Source organism: Mesoplodon mirus (genome assembly GCF_964341445.2).
Source record: "Mesoplodon mirus genome assembly, chromosome: X".
Taxonomy (NCBI): domain Eukaryota; kingdom Metazoa; phylum Chordata; class Mammalia; order Artiodactyla; family Ziphiidae; genus Mesoplodon; species Mesoplodon mirus.
The window spans coordinates 4,289,089-4,307,885 of record NC_138981.1 but is presented as its reverse complement, the minus strand read 5'-3'; the positions used below and the strand labels follow the sequence as shown (position 1 = coordinate 4,307,885).

The window sequence follows — 18,797 nt, the reverse complement described above, 5'->3', positions numbered from 1 at the left end:
AATAACTTTGGAATGATTGAGTGATACGGCTTCCTGTCCTCTTTAATTTCTCTCTCTCTCTCTCTCTGTCTTATTTGGTCTTTGATTACAAACATACACATATCAGTACAGAATTGAGTGATATGGCTTCCTGTCCTCTTTAATTTCTCTCTCTCTCTCTCTCTGTCTTATTTGGTCTTTGATTACAAACATACACATATCAGTACAGAATCTAGAAAGACTTGGATGCTCCAGTGATTCTGCCAGATGTAAACTACAAAATACAACATGTTTTAAAGTGAATTCTTTACTCAATTCTGTATGCCCAAAGTAGGAGAGTTGAGCTAATAGATTGGTGGAAACTAACTGGGTAGAAAAGTTGAAAACCATTTGGTGGAGGAAGCACTTTAGGGTGTTTTACCATATTGTCCAGGAAACTTTGGGTCTTTCTTTTGATTCGCTGTTCTCCATCCATTCTTCTCCATCCATAACTTGATCGCTCTTAAGTAATAACTTTAGTCCAAAATATCAGTCGTAACAAAGGGACTCGCTGAAAATTACCGCTCATCAACACACATACGTGCATGCGCACGCACACGCTCTCTGAACCTAATTAAAGCAAACTACCATCAATTTCCATCCCTTAGGCATCTCTAATGATTTTAAAAGTGTCACAGTTGATAGGCAATAATAGCCTTCCATTCAGGGCTTCTTTTGGTCTACAAAGCTGGCACTCACACAATGAATAAGGCATTGACTTGGGATTGCTAATGATGTTGAATCACGGAGCTTCACTTCTTTTCAGAGAGGTTATAGTAGCAATTAACTTCACAATTCAGATGGTCAAGATGACTCACCGTTGAAAGCCCCTAAGTTGTCTGAACATCAATTTTCTTTTAGGACTGTACTGGAAAGCTCTAAAGCAGCTGTGAAACCTGCTGTTGGGAATAGTAAAGCTCTAATGTTGAGGAAGGAGACTGACCTATGGGGAGTTTCTCACCCCATTTTTCATGGGGACTGAAGAGTCCTTATGTCTCAGTTTTTGATGTATTCTAGGCTCTATTATACCTTTACATAATTTTCTTATTCAAGAAGTCACATTAAAAAGGTGTGGGGAGACAATTCATCTGGGATCTCTTGCATTTCTGCATCAACTGCAAGCAGAGGTAGTGACGGCCTTTCTTCTGAGCTGTCTTCTCAAGGATGTGTTACCAAACACAAGTTTGTGTGCCACACACACAGTGAGGCCAAACACACCGAAATGTTGCAGTTTGGAGTGGAGAAAGGTTCATTGCAGAGCCAAGCAAGGAGAACGGGTAGCTCGTGCTCAAAACCCCCAACTGCGTGATGGTTTTGGGGGGAAAGTTTTTATCTGCAAAATTTGGGGTGAGGGCTGCAGGGTATGTGACCTTCTTCTGATCGGTTGGTGCTTAGGTAACAGGGCAGTGTCCCAGGAACCTTGTTCTCAGCCTAAAGTTGCCATCCTCCACCTGGGTGGGAGCTTTAGTTCTTGCCGAAGAACTCAAAGATATTGTTATGTATATTCCTTGAGGGGGAGCCAGGACCCTGCCCCAAGGCTGCGCTCTTGTGCCTTGACGGCTCCTCTCTTGTTTCTGCATCCCCTCCCTCCCCTGATGAGTAACTGTTTGAATCTGCCCTTTGGAACTCAGGGAGATGTAGGAGGCTGAAACCTTTATCCTGCAAATAAGAAATGGGGGACAGGAAAAGGCTTTTGTGCCCAGGAGCCCCACAGGGTCCTGCTCAGATATTTGTATAGCTAACAGCTTTGGAAGATAGACAGGGTCTTCCTCTAAAGCAAATGGCAGGCTTGCTTTATTTATTGCTTATTGCACTCCCCATTTAATAAAGACAGTGTGTTCCTCTATCGTTACAATCAGACAGGTGTACGGCCTATTATCAGCGTTCTGGCCTATTGTCCCGTTCCCTCAGCACAGGGTCCCTCTCCCGTCCCACGATCCACCGTGTGTGCAGGCGTCACCCAGCCCTCTTCCTGTTTCCTGCGGGGACCAGCGCAAACGCTGCTACTCTGCTTTCTGCCGCCACTGTGAGAAGAGACAGTCTTTTGCCTCTGACCCAGGAGTCTCTTGTCCTCTGCCATCATCTGTGATGCTCTGGTAGGCTGGCTTGTTGGAATGGAACCACACGAACATCTGAGATCCTTTACCGTTCTTAACAAAGGACTCCAGCTGAAGAACAGGGAGAAATAAAATGATGTCACTCCTATATGAATCTAAATATGCCCTTCAAGCCAGCTTCTATAGAGGAAGAAACATGTCCTCTAGCAGCTAGGTTCTTCCCTGCTGTGACCCATGACCTCATATTTCATACTTCTTTCATTCGACGCTGGTCAAGCCCCCACGTTCCTGGTGAGGCAGTGGAGGGTAGGGATGCTAACGGCGAGTGCAGCAGATAGAAGTAGGTCGGGGAAGGACACTGGGGTCACATGGTATCCAACAGTATTTTTAAGGTCCGGCCAATTTCACTTTCCTTCTAACCAGTACTGATGTTTCTGGGGTTTAAGCCTTCCCAACTCCGTCATTCTCTATTAATTGGTCTGATATCACTCATAATAATCTCTACTGTCCAGCCTGGCCGCAGTCCAAGTGGGCATCTAAGCAGCAAGCGGCCTCTTCTCTAGGGGGTAGTGCTTCACAGCAGTGATGCAGACGAGAAGAACAGGTGGGATGACATGGATATAAAACTACCTCCGTTATCGCTCAGCCTTGCTGGGCTCATCTGTGTCTCGCTTCCAGCTGTGCTTTCCCTGCTGCAAGGTGCCCACACTGCAGACGGAGTGATTTGGACGAACCCTCAAGTAGCCTCTCATTCCACCCCGTACACAACGCAGACTCGTTCCCAAGACCCCAGGGCTCCGAGTGGCCCCCCCCACCCTGCCCACCTCTTGAGCCGGCTGCCTTTCTACCTCCCTTGCTCAGTAGCCTCCGACCTTACCATCCTTTCTTCTTTTCTGTTAATAAACACGACCGCCTCCCCCAGGCTCTGCTTCCACCTGGTGCCTCTCCTCTTGAAGAGAGTTTATGTGTCCTCTCTCCAGGGAAGCCCTCCCTGACCACTTGTCCAGAAGCGTTTCTCTATCTGCCAGCTTAGCATCATTCTTAGTCTCCTCACCCGTGTCACTCATTCCATTTCTATGTTTTACACTCCCTCTCACACTAAACAGCACGTAATATAAATTATTTTGTTCGTGTATCTATGTGTTTGTTTGTTGTTTGCTCCTACTATAGTGACTAGGCTTCATAAAAGCAACTTTATCTGTCCTGCCCTCTCCCCAGCACTTAGAACACACAGTTGGTGCTCACTGAGTATTTGTGGAATGAAGGTTTAATTCTTTTCCTATGAAATAGGATAAGTAAACATGTGCGGCTACATATAAACTAGTTTTGTTTGTTTTTTTTCTCTCATAAGCACAAGCTTTAGGAACAAAATCATAGTGGCCAAAGTGTAGAAAACATTAATCTGCTTCAAGATTTATAAATGTAATTTTTCCCAAGCTTTTGGCAATAACTACAGAAAATCTGCTGAGTCCGATGATTAAAATGAAAGCAAAGGGCTTCCCTGGTGGCGCAGTGCTTGAGAGTCTGCCTGCCGATGCGGGAGACACGGGTTCATGACCCGGTCCGGGAGGATCCCACATGCCGCGGAGCGGCTGGGCCCGTGAGCCATGACCGCTGGGCCTGCGTGTCCGGAGCCTGTGCTCCGCAACGGGAGAGGCCACAACAGTGAGAGGCCCGCGTACCACACACACACAAAAAAATGAAAGCAAACAATTGACCAATAAGTATATAATAAGTTCAAGCATCAAAGAAAATTAGTCATGAGAAGAAAGTCATTAATGATCATACTGTTCCGTTCTCCGCAAATAAGAAATAATGTTCTAAGTCTTGCTCTCAGGTTATTATGCTTTAAACATAAGAAAATTGTGTAAAAGAGCTTCAGGGAAAAATAATTACCTACAATTACATGAAGGATTGTGTAGCAGAGGAAAAATAATTTTGCCTCCACCCTTCTGAGTTCTTTTCTGAGACCCCTGTAATAAAAGACAGCTTGATGAGAGAGAAACACACAGAAGTCTGTTTCCTGCCTAGCTCATGTCCACATGGGGGGTACCCAGGGGCAAATGGGCAGCTCCCCCAGGCAGCTTTTGGGGAAGGCGAGGTGGGACATGAGCCTCTTTGGGGAGAGTAAATGGGTTTTAGGAGAGATGATGGGGCTTTAGAAGGATGGATGGGAGGGGGCCTGTTTGTGATGAAGTGTGTCTGGGTGTGGGGTGGACCACACCTCAGTGTCTGCATCTCTCCTCTCTACGCTGCAGGCGTATGTAACTACGTCTCTAGACTCCTGTCCTGTGATGGGAGCCAAGCCTGCCAGGTTGATGACACTCCCATGAGGGGACTGATGACATCTGGGTTCCTTTGGGAGGATCTGTCTTTAGGAGATAAAGAGGGGTTTAGAGAAAGTTTCTCCCTGCATTTGCTATGTTCCAAGTGCTTCCAGCTCAAAATCATCAATATACCAAAAAGTGGCTTATTTTGGGATGGCATGTCCTGAACCCCTGCTGGTACATTTGCGGGCAGCACATCCTGAACCCCTACACTCACATCTTGGGGTGACACGTCCTGACCCCCGACAGATACACTTGGGGGCACCACACCTGAACCCCTACAGTCACATCTTGGGGTGACACGTCCTGATCCCCCACAGATACATTTGGGGGCACCACACCTGAACCCCTACAGTCACATCTTGGGGTGGCACATTCTGCTCCCGTTCAGTTGCATCATTTGGATTGGATTCAGCGCTAGTTCCACAGCATCTTAGAAAATAATAATATTCCACAGCACAAAAAGCAAAACCAAATATGACAATAACAGATCATGAAATGGGGACGTTCTCTCCAAGCACAAGACATACTTTGTTTCTTCCCCAGCTCTCTACCTAAATAGTTTGCCCTGCGATACATTTTGCTAGGGGATCTGTGCCAGTGCTCACAGCTACCAGTATGAGACACGGAGATGCTTCAATTTATATCTAGACACCAGCCCAAGGTCGAAAGGCCACATGTTCGTTTGAGGCCAGAGCAAGGAGTTGTACGTTCTCTTGTCATAATTCACGTTGCATTTCGTTTTAGGCTATTCGAGATTCTGACGACATGTTGGTGGATTCATGCGTGGATCCTCGAGCAGCCACCAGATCATCTCTGAGCTCTGTCTACTGAGAGGAAGTCACCTAAACCAGGTAAACTGTACAAAAAATTGACCAGTGACATGGTGATGGACCATTGTTGTCATCTTACAGTGTGAATCCATGAGAGAGAGAGAGATGGGATGGGATGGAAATAGAGAGTCTGTTGGAAGTGCCCCCCATTGCAGGACAGAGGAGGAAGTTGAGAAAAACATGGGTTTTAAAAGGAATATAACAGGTTTCCGTTGACTTAACAAGATGTAGGAGGTGGTGGTAAAATGTTTTCTAAGATGCCGAGGAACAAGTCCCAGCAATAAGATGGATGTGATTGAATGCAGGCTCCAGAAAAAAGGAGCAGGAAAGGTGCACAGGGGGGCAGGTGAGGGATGCCCAGCGTTTAGTGGATTGGATGCTTTAACCTGGTGTCCAGAAGAGTGCACACTCCTGTCCTGCTCGGAAGGCTATAGGTGCAGGCACTCGAAGTGGCAAAGAATGTTTGAAATATTTAAAATCAGAGCTAGGGCCTCCCTGGTGGCGCAGTGGTTGAGAGTCCGCCTGCCGATGCAGGGGATACGGGTTCGTGCCCCGGTCTGGGAGGATCCCATATGCCGCGGAGCGGCTGGGCCCGTGAGCCATGGCCGCTGGGCCTGCGCATCCGGAGCCTGTGCTCCGCAACGGGAGAGGCCACAACAGTGAGAGGCCCGCATACCGCAAAAAAAAAAATAAATAAATAAATAAATAATAAAATCAGAGCTAGGTCTTCTGACAGCAGGACCCCCCAGGAAGCTGGGTGCTGTTTCAGACAAAAGGAATCAGTCTGTACACAGTAACCGGAAGTATTCACCCGACCGTGTCTTATTCTTTTCTTTCCTTTTGTTTCTTTCATTTGGTTCTTCCCTTCTTTCTTTCTCTTTTCTTTCTTTCAAGCATCTGCTGGGAATTTCACTCAGAGAAGCCATGCAGCTTCTTATAGTGTGTCTTGTACAGATGTACTCTTCTTGACGTGGGAATCACCCTATTAATAAGTAAATGCCTTGTATATTTCTCCGCTGAATGTCTGTTTCTGCATCAAGTTTCTTAAAACTCCAAGACCGAGGCCCTGAGCATGTCTCTTCTACTGTCATGTCCCAGGGGCCAAGCGTTTTGTTGGGCACATAGTAGATGATTCATAACTAGTTATTGAAGAAGGCAGTGACAAGTGAAACGGCCTTGAGTTGACTCAACTAGTCGCCTGTGCCATACATGTTACAGGGTTTTAGAAAAGGGGGGGCAGGGCACTGCATATCCGTGGAGGTGGTTGGATCTGGTTGAGACCTTAAAGGAGGGATGAGATTTCTAGAGAAAGAATCTGGACATCCCCAGAGGAAAGGGAACCAGGCACGTCCGGTTCCATGTGATGGGAGTGAAAGAGAAAGAGTCCCATTAACTTGAAAGAGAGACGTGTACGGTGGGTAAGAAAGCAGAGCCATATGGACGCCTGGCCTGAGACCCACATCTGTTTATCATAGACGCTGCTGCTGTTTTGTCGCTACATAAAAAACATCTTCCTTACAAAGTTGCTGGGATTTGTTCTTTGCTGGTAGGGGTGGGAAGAGGAGGGAATGAGGGAACCATGCTGAGATGCAGGCGTTTGACGTATTGATCATTTCTTGTTCCAAGTTAATAAACTGAGGGAAAACTAACTTAAAACTCAGGTTGGCAACATTAAAGAAAGAAAGTGAACTTTTTTTTGACAGTCAAGTTACCTAATGATTGCGGTTCCGTGGGGAGACGTATCCAACCTACGAGCTGTGTGTAAGGTGGGAACACCATCCTGGGCGATAATGCAATGAAGGTGCAAGACATATCGATTTCTATGAAAATGAAAGACATTAGAAAAGAAAATATGATTTGAAGAGGAAGGTTCAAATATCGAAGTGGAAAATCCCTTGGAAACGCATCTCTGGGTAGGAAGGAAATTAGCTAATGCATTTTCTTACCCATATGTAAAGCATTTGCAGAATGGAGGAATCTTAAAAGTGAAATAAAACCACAGGTAACACAGCATGGTTTGATTTACTAATTTAAGCAGGTACCTATGGGGAAAAGACTGTCTCTAAAATTAGGTAATAGTGACCGTAAGAGGAAAAACCCTTCTGAGTTATCACCAGTTGACTCAGATCAAACCAGAAGTAATGAATTACTCTCTGATAAAACGTGCAAATTGGTGGAGAAAGGACGGTCGTCGCCATGGCATGCGTCTCTGAGGGGGGGTTACATGTCGTAGTTGGTGGCAGTCATGTAAAATATAATATACTTTACATGGTTGCCACCAACAATGACGTTTAAGAGACTTGGGGCCCTGGTGAGTGTCTGCAGAAAACTCGGTGAAACCATTGTCCTGGGTTACAGTTGTGCCCCTGAGTCTTGCCTTTAATTCTTTCCCTGACTCTGTGTCTGTGCATCTCACCCATCCTGGCATCTCTATATGGTGTGGGCTCACAAAGATGTTCTGTGATACGCCTGGTATTGTCAGACACGAGAGGCATGTGCACCCAGGTGGCACACTGAGCTCATTTTCATTCTGCGCTTTGCAGACGTGAAGCATTGACCTGACGTAAACGTTGTTCCCAGAAGTCAGGGTAACTGGGACAGCGTGGGGACAGAAAAGGCATCAAGTAGGACTTTGACAGCCCACCAGGAGGCAAGTCTGTATTATTGTTGATGAGGAAATAACTTCCTGAAGTCAGACTCCAGCTAAAGATGGAACAGGCAGAATTTGTAGGACAACTGAAGAGAACAGGTGATTCCTTCCCCTTTGGGATCAGACTGCTAATGGTACTGATGGTGTGGAAGTGGTCCCCTTTCCTTAGAATCTTCATCATCTCAGGTCTAGTACATGGTTTTCCTGAAGTGGCCCAGGAACAGAATCTAATTCCAGCATGTCAGCCCTGCCTTTGGGGACCGATGTCTGTTTGTATTACCCAATACTTGCAACCTTGGGCAGAAGCAGCATAATACACAAATGACATATGCACCCCTCGCCTGAAGATAAGATGTATATAGAAAGCCATGATTGGAAGGGCCCTAAGTACACAGGATCTAGTTGCTCCACGGTGATTATGTAAATGCATTTGCAAAACCTCTGCCTGAGGGCACCTAAATTGCCTAAAAATAGACACAATCCACTCCTGAATCCTAAATGGAAAACTGCAGTTATCTCTAATGTTCCATAAATAAGAAACCCATTTATGACTTAAGTGTTCACTGATGTAAACTATCACCACCCACCTCCATTGCCAAATGATTGCCTGGTGGTTGGGAAGCCTGCGCTAATTCCCGGGCTTGGAGGATCCAGAACTCACTGAATACCTCTTCTCCCGACCTGCTGAGTGTGGGGATGGGCTGGTGATCTATCTGGGGCCCGGGTCGGCTCTATTTGGAAGAGATGCACATATGCTTTACAGCAGGCGAGACATCATGAGAAATCATCTAATTCTGATAAAGTAAACCCACATTTCCTGGTGAACCAACCGAATCTCGTAGTTTGAAAATGTTGGATAACCACATTCCACAAAATGTTACTAAACTCAGGTCTGGCTGCTTGCTGCTGCTCCAAAGCCCGTACTCGAGAGACTAGTGTTGGCGGGCAAGGAAAGCTGGCTTCATTCTGGAGACCGGCAGCGTGGGGAGAAGGCAGACTCATGTCCAAAAGCCAACTCCCCCCTGCTGATTGTGGGCAAGAGCTTTTAAAGGGGAGTTTCAGGGGTGCTCAGGGGGAGGCAGGGGGCTCCATGCAGAAGTGGTACAGTCAGCTCTGAAATTGGTCCTGCGGTGGTCTGACCAGTGTCATCTTGATTGTTTTACGTGCAGTTAGTCTTCAGCTCCCGGATCACTTTTTTCCCATTACCTTGACGCCAGTTCTCAGAATTGTGGCAGCCTGTGTCATGGCTACAGTCTGGTCATCACGTAGCTAACTTCTCCCACCTGGCGGGGGTTTCAGTATCTACAAAACAGCTCACAGGACGTGGCTCAGAATATGATCTACAGCCCTTGAGGAGGAGCTAAGCGTCTTTGACTTTGTTTAATGACTAAACTATTATTATTTTGTCCTCTTGGACTGTTTTCCTTTGCTTCTGCATTTTCTCGATTCTCTGATTAAATTTATCGTTTGACGAAAGTTTTTCCGTAGACAAGAGGCAGGTGGACAACATGGGGGGTGGAAGTCTGTCTTGGGAAAAGGCCCCATAGGGTCCTGCTCAGTTACAATAATGCCGAGAACATTTATTAATTATGGTTCTTTCCAGTGACACTTTTTTTTTTACATCTTTATTGGAGTATAATTACTTTACAATGGTGTGTTAGTTTCTGCTTCATAACAAAGTGAATCAGTTATACATATACATCTGTTCCCATATCTCTTCCCTCTTGCATCTCCCTCCCTCCCACCCTCCCTATCCCACCCCTCTAGGTGGTCACAAAGCACCGAGCTGATCTCCCTGTGCTATGTGGCTGCTTCCCACTAACTATCTACCGTACGTGTGGTAGTGTATATATGTCCATGCCTCTCTCTCGCTTTGTCCACTGAAACTTTTAAAGATGACCAGGCTGCTGTTCATGGGCTCCTAGACCAGCTCTTGTGTTTTAGAAGATGGGACACCAGGGAAAGGCCAGTCCTAGGCCAGAGACCATTACCACATACGCTCAGAAATCTACCATGTGTTTAAAAGTGTGCCTGGTGCCCAAGGGTGGAGTTGTAGTATTCCAGGCAGGGTTGCACAGAGAAAAAGGGGGAAGGGGTCGGGCACCGGAAATTCCCTGCCTGGCATGGACCTGGCAACATCTAATACACCTGTGTTCCCAGGACTTACCTGCACATTTGTAACACTCTGTAGAGCCCAAGTTTTCTCTTAGGTGGTGCAGACCTGGTGTGGTTTTATGGGCTCCACAAAGCTTGTACGGCACATAAGAACAAATAAGCCACTTGCAGAAAGGACTTTCCTGGGACTTCCCTGGCCGTCCAGTAGTTAGGACTTCGTGCTTCCACTGCAGGGGGGCACAGGTTTGATCCCTAGTCGGGGAACTGAAATCCCACATGCTGCTTAGTGGTTTGCCAGGTCCAGGTACTTTTATTTCAGGTAGGACTCAATCTGTCCTGGTATCCATCTGTAACCACCCTAGAATAGAACTTGACATGGCAACATTTGGGGCCAGGTGATTCTTTGTTGCAGACATGCTGTCCTTTGCCCTGTAAGGTGTTTAGCAGCAGCCCTGGCCTCTGAACTAGGTGCCAGTAGCAGTCCCCCAACCTCCAGCTATGTGGAAAACCAAAAATACCCCCATACTTACTAAATACCCCCCACTTGAGAACCAGTTCCCTAGAGGAATTAACTCCCCTGGGACTTTATAATGGAGGCAAAGGAGATAGAGAGGATTATGGAACTCACACCCTAGAGAAAGACATCTGGGGAATTTAAGACACATAGTTTCTATTCGTGCAACAAATACAAAGGCCTCATCAGGAATCGGGCAGGCAGCTCAGTCACCTAACTTTCAACCTCGAGAAGGCTCAGAACGGCAGGAACCTTCCCTTCTTTGCTCACGTGTCAATACCTTCCTCTGTCCAAATTGGAAACAAGAGCGTGTGGGGAATGTCACATTCGGGGTCACCCCAGGAGACCACCACACGGCACCAAGTCACGTCACAATGATCCTAAAACAGGGCCCTGCGATCAGCCTCTTGGGTAGAGACGCGTGTCTCAAAGCCAGATGGGTATCATCTGGACCTGTTGACTCGCCGGGCCCGTGAAAGTCTGATGCATGAGCGCTTTTTCCCCAGCAGGTCCTGTGCTTAATGCTTCCTTCCCTGCTAGTGGGGTTTGTGTGTTTGAAGCTCGATGAATGGATCTTTCCTCGCAATGGATAATGTTTTAAGTGTTCCCTCTCTCCTGGTTGGATTTTCGTCGTTGGTATTGTTCTTGGTGGTGTGTGTGTGTGTGTGTGTGTGCGTGCGTGTGTGCCCACACATTTAGCCATCTAGCCCATCCTTCGAAGATGAGACACCTGGTTGGATTCATTTGTCATCACTAATCCAGTGAGTCCCACAGATACGAGAACGCACCGCAGAATATTAGGGTGGCGAGTTTTCTTTCCCTTATTGTCAGGGCAGCACTACGATGACGCCTCCCTTGCCTTGGGTGGGGAAGCGAATGTCATCCACGTGGCGCCCAGACTGGTCCAGGGGCGGCTGAAATGCTTGGGATCCGAGCCGATGTGCTGGTGGGCAGTGTGGGAATGGGGACGCGAGTGAGCCGCAGTGGAGGGTGCTGGAGGCCACCTGCCCGGCAGACGCCGGGGGCTGCAAGACGTGATGCGGACCTGTGCCCCCCACTCCCCGCCATCCCTGTGTGTAGGACCCCAGTAGCCCTTCCCAGCTCCCGGCGCCTCCTGCACGCACCCCGTTCTCAGCAGGGCACTCCCTGACCTGGGGCCCCTTGAATCTTTTCCAGGCCGACCCCTAGGGCTGGGCGGGAACCTCCTGAGAGCCCTTTGCCTCCGCCCGAGTCCTTTTTTTTTTTTTTTTTTTTTTTACTGTTCTCTTATTCTTTATTATATCTAAGCACCTCGGGGGGCTTCCGAGGTGGCGGGGGACCCCCCCGCTTGGTTTTAAACTCAGAGGGGTGGGGGGAAAGGACTGAAAAAAAAAAAAAGAAGCCAATTTCCAGCAGACCTGACCAAGGCAGGGTTCAATGGAAACGGTGGTGCTTGTTTAAAAGCGGGGAGAGCGTGCCGGCTACAGCCTTGACCTCACGTTAGTTACTCGGTACTGGCTGCAGCCTGGGAAAGCCGCGTCTGTTACGCAGACGGCGGGGGTCGTCAGCGCTGATGGAGGGTGTAGGAGCGCCAGGCACAAAGTGGATTAGGTCTCGGAACGCCAAGCTGGAAAACCCGCTGGAAGCCGAGCGCGGCACGCCGGCTTCGGCGGAAGGCAGACACACCAGGCGCCCGTAGAGTGTGTGCTTCGTGGCCGCCGCTCCGGACCCGCGATTTTTAGGGGCAGCGCTGAGAAGGGAGAGCGCAGGGCCGGGGGAGCGCGGCCGCGCAACCGCGGGCTCATTGAGGACCAGCCCACTGCCCGTGCTTGCTGCAGCGGCCTTGCTGCGGGAATTGATGATCCGCCCTCCTTGGGAATGTTGGGAATGCCGGCCGTTCCGAGCACGCTACACAGGGCGACCTGTGCTCTTCGCGGGCAGAAAAGCAGAGGAGGGGTGGGATAGGGAGGGTGGGAGGGAGGGAGACGCAAGAGGGAAGGGATATGGGAACAGATGTATATGTATAACGGATTCACTGTGTTATACAGCAGAAACTAACACACCATTGTAAAGCAATTATACTCCAGTAAAGTTGTAAAAAAAAAAAAAGATTATCCAGCAACTTGGAATGGGGAGTCCGCCTGCCGATGCAGGGGATACGGGTTCGTGCCCCGGTCTGGGAGGATCCCATATGCCGCGGAGCGGCTGGGCCCGTGAGCCGTGGCCGCTGGGCCTGCGCATCCGGAGCCTGTGCTCCGCAACGGGAGAGGCCACAACAGTGAGAGGCCCGCATACCGCAAAAAAAAAAAAAAAAAAAAAGTTTGGCGTTTCCTCAATTAAAAATGGAATTAGCACACAACCCTACAGTTCCTCCCCTAGTCACGTACCCAGAAGAACTGAAAACAGGTGCTCAGACAGATGTACACAAACAGAGCAACTCACAGTCAACAAAGGTGAAAACAGCCTGATGTCTATCCACAGTTTAAGAGATAAGGAAAATGTGGTCTGTGTGTCCAGTGGAACAGTACTCACTGTAAAGGGATAACACAGGCTACAGCGTGGACAAACCGTGAGAATATTAGGCTAAGTGAAAGAAGCCAGACACAAAAGACCATATTGTGTATCATTCTCCTTACATGAAATGTGCAGAATAGGCAAGTCCTTAGAGACAGAAAGCAGATGCTGGCGGCTGAGGGCAGGGGGAATGGAGAGGGACTGCCTAGTCGTTACAGGATTTCTTTGGGGTGATGAAAATGTTGAGAAACGTCTTAGTGGTGATGGTTGCGCTACCTTGTGAATGTACTGGAAGCTACTGGATAGTACGCTCGAACATGTTAATTTCATGTTATGTGAATTTTATCTCACTTTTTTTTTTTTTTTTTTTTTTTGCGGTATGTGGGCCTCTCACTGTTGTGGCCTCTCCTGTTGCGGAGCACAGGCTTCGGACGCACAGGCCCAGCAGCCATTGCTCACTGGCCCAGCTGCTCTGCGGCATGTGGGATCCTCCCGGACCGGGGCACGAACCCGTGTCCCCTGCACAGGCAGGCGGACTCTCAACCACTGCGCCACCAGGGAAGCCCTATCTCACTTTTAAAAGAATGTCCAGCCAGCAGCGTAGAGCTTCTGATTTCACAGTCCTGGGATGAGTCTTCTTTGAAAGCTTCCTGGATGATGCCAAGGTGCACCTGGGATTGACAGGAAAACACTGGCTGGGTGGGGATTCCAACAGCAGTAACTCAGGTAGCCCTGAGGGAGGGGAATGGAGCTTCAGAAGATGAAAGGGCGGCTTCAGCAGGTGGACTCTGTCCCTTGCTACCCAATGTCTGTGTCCCAGCAGTATCCCCCCACCTGCGAGCTTGTCAGAAACGTAGACCCGCTGGCACCTCCCCAGAGCACCTGAGTCACAATCTGACTTTTAGCAAGATCCGCATGGTTTACTACCCGTTGAAGCTCCAGAAGCACGGGAGCGATTGCACGGCTTCTCCAATGTCGCGTTTCACGCGAAGAGTTATGATTCCTTCTCCCAAGACACAGGGTTTCTCTCGTCCTAGGGGTTTCAGAAATGCTGCTTGTAAGAAAGTTGATGAAATTCATATCCTTCGGTTTCTCTGAGTCTTCGAGAGCCTCCCGCATCTGACCACTCTCTGTGAACGTTGCAGGGTTTGATATGCATTCCTGTCCCAAACTATTTGGAAAGTGGAACTCCTTTCAAAGGACCACTTTCCGGATGCTGACGGATGCTCGTCCTTTTCTATAAGGATAACTGCAGAATTGCTGCTTCAGGACAATTTTGAATCTTTGGGACCTGCTCCGTCCAGTAAAACTTCAGAAACCACCTTGAATGTTGTAAAACTCCCAGAGTGACCCTATCTTTCAGTATCCAAAGACACTGAGCGAGCAGCAGTAGATGGAAATGACCATAGACTTCACCGAAATGTGCCCCTTTAAGACAAGAGGGGACGTGGAAGTTGGGGGGGGGAGGGGCAGGATTCCTCTACAACGTGGCTGTTCCTCATCCTAAGCCAGGAAGATTCCTGTGAAATTTCAGCCCACAGTCAAGCTAAACCGGAAAGGTGAGATTGCCTACCCACACTGGGCACATTCCTGCGAAATTCTCTGCCTTCCACTCATCTCCAGCACCATGGACTTGTCTATCCACTATCCCCAGGTTACATTAGGCCCAACTAATGCCTAAGAAAAAGTTTAATATGTATCTTTCAAATCCATGCTGAGATGACTCAATTTCTACAAAATAATAAATCTACCCAGACAGGAAAGAAAGCTCATGAACTTGTGGACAAAAACGTCAACAGCCCCCTTTGTCCTATCGACAGACTGTTTACCTCTCTGTAGTTCTCTGAATATCTGATAAATCATACTCAAATTTGTTTTTCTGGCAATGGCTGGAAAGAGCAATGTGCTTTTTAACCTGGTGCAATGCATTCAAGAAGGTGCGTGGATGCGGACCTCAGAGGGCAGAGATGAGATTGGTTCCACTATTGAGGTGATGGAAAATGGTTTTCCTGTTCTGAGTATCCATCTTTTAATATTAGTTCATAGATGGGATGGTGACTCTATCTGTAGCCCTTTAAACCCAAGCTGCCCCTTAGCTTTCACTTCTGCTCAAGATTTCATGCATCGATGACAATAACCATTGTAGAAAAATGAAGACAGTTTTTTTTCCATTTTAATATAGTCAAAAGCAGAATATCCAGCCCAGGCCCACATTTCTGAGCCCAGTTAGTTTCCAGAGATTTAACGGCTCCATAAAACAAGTGATTCGCAAACAGTTTGAAGCATCGAGTGAGCAGACGCACATAAAATGAGGTGAAATGATGCTCATTGCTATTAGGCTGCAAGGCATTGAGGAAAATGTTTTTTAAAAAAGGCTTTCTAGTGAAAAAATTAACATCTGCTTATTTATTTCCTGGATAGAGAACGTATGTGAAGGCATCTTCTGTTCAACATGCCTTTGGTTCTGTGTTCCTAGGAACATGCACAATTTCTCTGTTGAGCTTTTGCAGGGATCTGCAAACTCTAACCTATGGGCCAAATGCAGCCGCCATCTGATTTTGTAAACTTCTTTTGGAACACGGCCATGCTCGTTCATTTCCATACCGTCTACGGCTGCTTTCACATGGCACAGCAGTTGTGGAGTTCTGGCTCCTAACAGAACACTTTGCATATGAAGTTATTTCTGCCTGCACCTCATGATAGGGAGAGTTAAAATACCAACACTTAAAAAGAAAAAAACAAAAACCTATATCCACCTATGATGGATAAACATTATTTCTGGATGTGTCTGTGAAGGTACATCCAGATGAGACCAGCATTGAATCGGTACACTGAACAAAGAAAGCAGGTGGTCCTTCTCAGGATGGATGTCAACCAATCTGCCGAGGACCTGAAAAGAACAAAAAAGTGGAGGATTGTTGAATTCCCTCTCAGTCTCTCTGGCTGACTGCTGAGCTGGGACACTGGTGTCCTGTCCTTGGACTGAGATGGACACCATTGCTACCCTGGTTCTCAGGCCTTCACACTCAGACTGAGGCCCTTCCTGGGCCTCTCTGGCCTGCAGAGGGCAGGTTGTGGGACTTCTCAACCTCCATAACTGTGTCAGCCAATTCCTTATGTAAATGATCTTCAGATAGATAGACAGATAGATAGATCTACATATAGATACATATCTCCCATTGGTTTTGTTTCTTTCTGTGGAGCACCCTGGCTAATACAAACAGGAATCCATTAAGTTTTCTTAACTCTTGTTGCCCAGTTCTACAAACTTTCATGGAGCACCAACTCTGTGGATGCTGAGGTGAAGATTAGGAAGACAAAGGAAACAACTCTTGCCCTTAAGATGGTCTACTGGGTGAGATGCAAAAGGCTGTGAACTTAAGTGGAGTGTCAGACATGCCTTGAGAGAGAGATTCACAAAGTGTCTACTTTGGATGATGGATCAAAAAGGTATAAAACCCATAACAGAAGAGGGTTGCACAAGGTTTCATCAAGAAGATGTATTTCAGGGAGTCTTCAGAAATGCAATGTGTGAAAAGGAAAGGGCATTCCAGGGTGCAGGACTGAAGGTGGCCAGTGCAGGTGGTGTCAAAGTATCCCAGACAAATGGGTTTCTGGAGCACAGCAAAAGTGTACCACTCTGAGTGGCACATTTCCAAGGGGGACCTCCTCAGGTGTCCTCTGTGACGGTTCAGTGCTCCAAGGCTCTGAGCCTGGGATACACAGAAGAGAGGAGTGGGAAATAAGGCAGATGGGACTGAGCTGGGATGGGGGCAGATGTGACTTCCTGGGTGGAGGAGTTTGTGTTGAACACAAAGGAATCATTTCGGACGGCAAAGCAACAAACCATGTAGAGTGATTTAACTATTGCATGTGTTAGTGGGCTGGATTGGAAGAGGCAAAGCCTTACTACTCTGTTGGGGAAACCTTCCATCCCTTGATGATTTTTGTCATCAGACAATGGGGTGTCACCATCTTTTTCTCATCGTGTGACACCTAATGGGAGATATTTGCTTTCAGGTAGGTCTTCTGTTCATATCCACCAAGCAGCCTGATACTGCGTATCGTTTGACCAGGTTCTGAATGATTTAGGAGTTGACATTCTGTTCTTGATGCAGATGGACACAGCATGCATCATTGGGGGCATGAGATATCGCTGGAGGGAGGCAACCCCACCTAAAAGCTGGCAACCTGTCCATCTTCTTCTTTCTTCTTCGCCTATCATAGGACCAAGGCATTTCTTATAGACTTAAGTTAATTTATGTGGTGGACCGTGCCAGTGTGTGATATGTGTTAACCCCAATAGGTACCAAGAGGGTAAGACATGGATCCATCACGAAGCCCTGAAAACAAACGTGGTGCACCTGCCTCCATCCTTACCTGCCTGTGTGGTCTTGGCAAGTCACCTCACCACTCTGGGCCTCTGGTTTCTAAACTCCAAAACAAGGGGGCAGCAAACTTTTTCTATAATAGGCCAGATGTTAAATGTGTTTGGCTTTTCGGGCCATACAGTCTCTGCTGCATCAACTCAGCTCTGCCTTTGTGGAGACCACAGGTCAGTGAATAGGTGTGGCCAGATTTGGACTAGATCTCTCCCAGCCCTTATTAACATCTTGTGATGGCAAATGAACTTATCTACGAAACAGGAAGAGACTCACAGACATAGAGAACAGACTTGTTGCCAAGGGGGAGGGGAGTGGGGGAGGGGTGGACTGGGAGTTTGGGATTCGCAGATGCAAACTGTTACATGTAGAATGGATACCCAACAAGGTCCTACTGTAGAGCACAAGGAACTATATTCAGTATCCTGTGATAAACCATCATGGAAAGGAATATAAGAAAAGAATGCGTATATATGTATAACTGAATCACTTTGCTGCACAGCAGAAATTAACACAACGTTAATCAACTATACTTCAATAAAGTTTACAAAATAAATGAATATCTTGTGATGGGAAGGCAAGGAGAAATTCAGAATTTTCTTGAGCTTTTCATTTCTCATGGGAGAGAGCTCCCTTTGGTCAAGGTAAAAATTTGGAATGGGGGAAACATACAAAATTAGAAGAGAACCCATACAATGGGGAAGGAATCTGATTCAGTCACCCCATTCACCTGTGCTTTAAGCTTGTCATTCCCAAGGCAGACTTTGGAAAGGCTTTGGAGATCATTTGCAGAACAGACTGTGCTTCCAACATGTCTTCCTTTTGGATCGCCTGGGCCCCCTGGGGGCACACGGATCCCAGCAGGTGACTGGAGGCTGTTGCTTCCCGTCACTGTTTTCTTGCCATCAAAATGGCTATTTATTTAAGAAGGACTGAGAACCCAGCTGCCAGGCTTCCCTGGAATCCTGTCCAACAGACTCAACGAGCCTGTCATTTTTCTATAAAGCAGCTCTCTGAGCAGCAAGAAGATGCTGCAGTGATTACACACCTCTACAATACCCTCATATACGGGAAACCGTAAACAATGGGAAAGACAAACTCAAAACACAAGCTATCAGTTGAAGCCTTCCTGACAGCAGAAACAAGAAGCAAGCAAGCAAGAAAGGGGGAAGAAAATCATTCTGATTTTTGTTTGTTTGTTTGTCTGAATCACGGAATCGAAATTGAGGCTCCTGACAGCCTGCCTTGTTGCCGTGGGTGTCTCAGTGATGAACAGTCACGGGCTCCCTCCCGCCCACCCCCGTGGATTAATGAAGGGCCAGACAGGAATTGCAGAACTGCCACGTGGTGTGACCTTACCTGATAAGCTTGGTCTGCCTTCCCTGCTGAAGGTGAGGAGGGCCTTCCG

At 47.5% G+C, this 18,797-nt stretch overlaps 1 long non-coding RNA gene across 1 annotated transcript in view; it reads left to right on the top strand.

Moving 5' to 3' along the window:
• LOC309796507 overlaps nucleotides 1–18,797 on the top strand; it is a 308,229-nt gene that overhangs the window by 132,590 nt on the left and 156,842 nt on the right. The window contains exon 2 of the long non-coding RNA XR_014292467.1: nucleotides 5,150–5,256. This is a non-coding gene — a long non-coding RNA (uncharacterized lncRNA). The remainder of the gene's footprint in view (nucleotides 1–5,149; nucleotides 5,257–18,797) is intronic.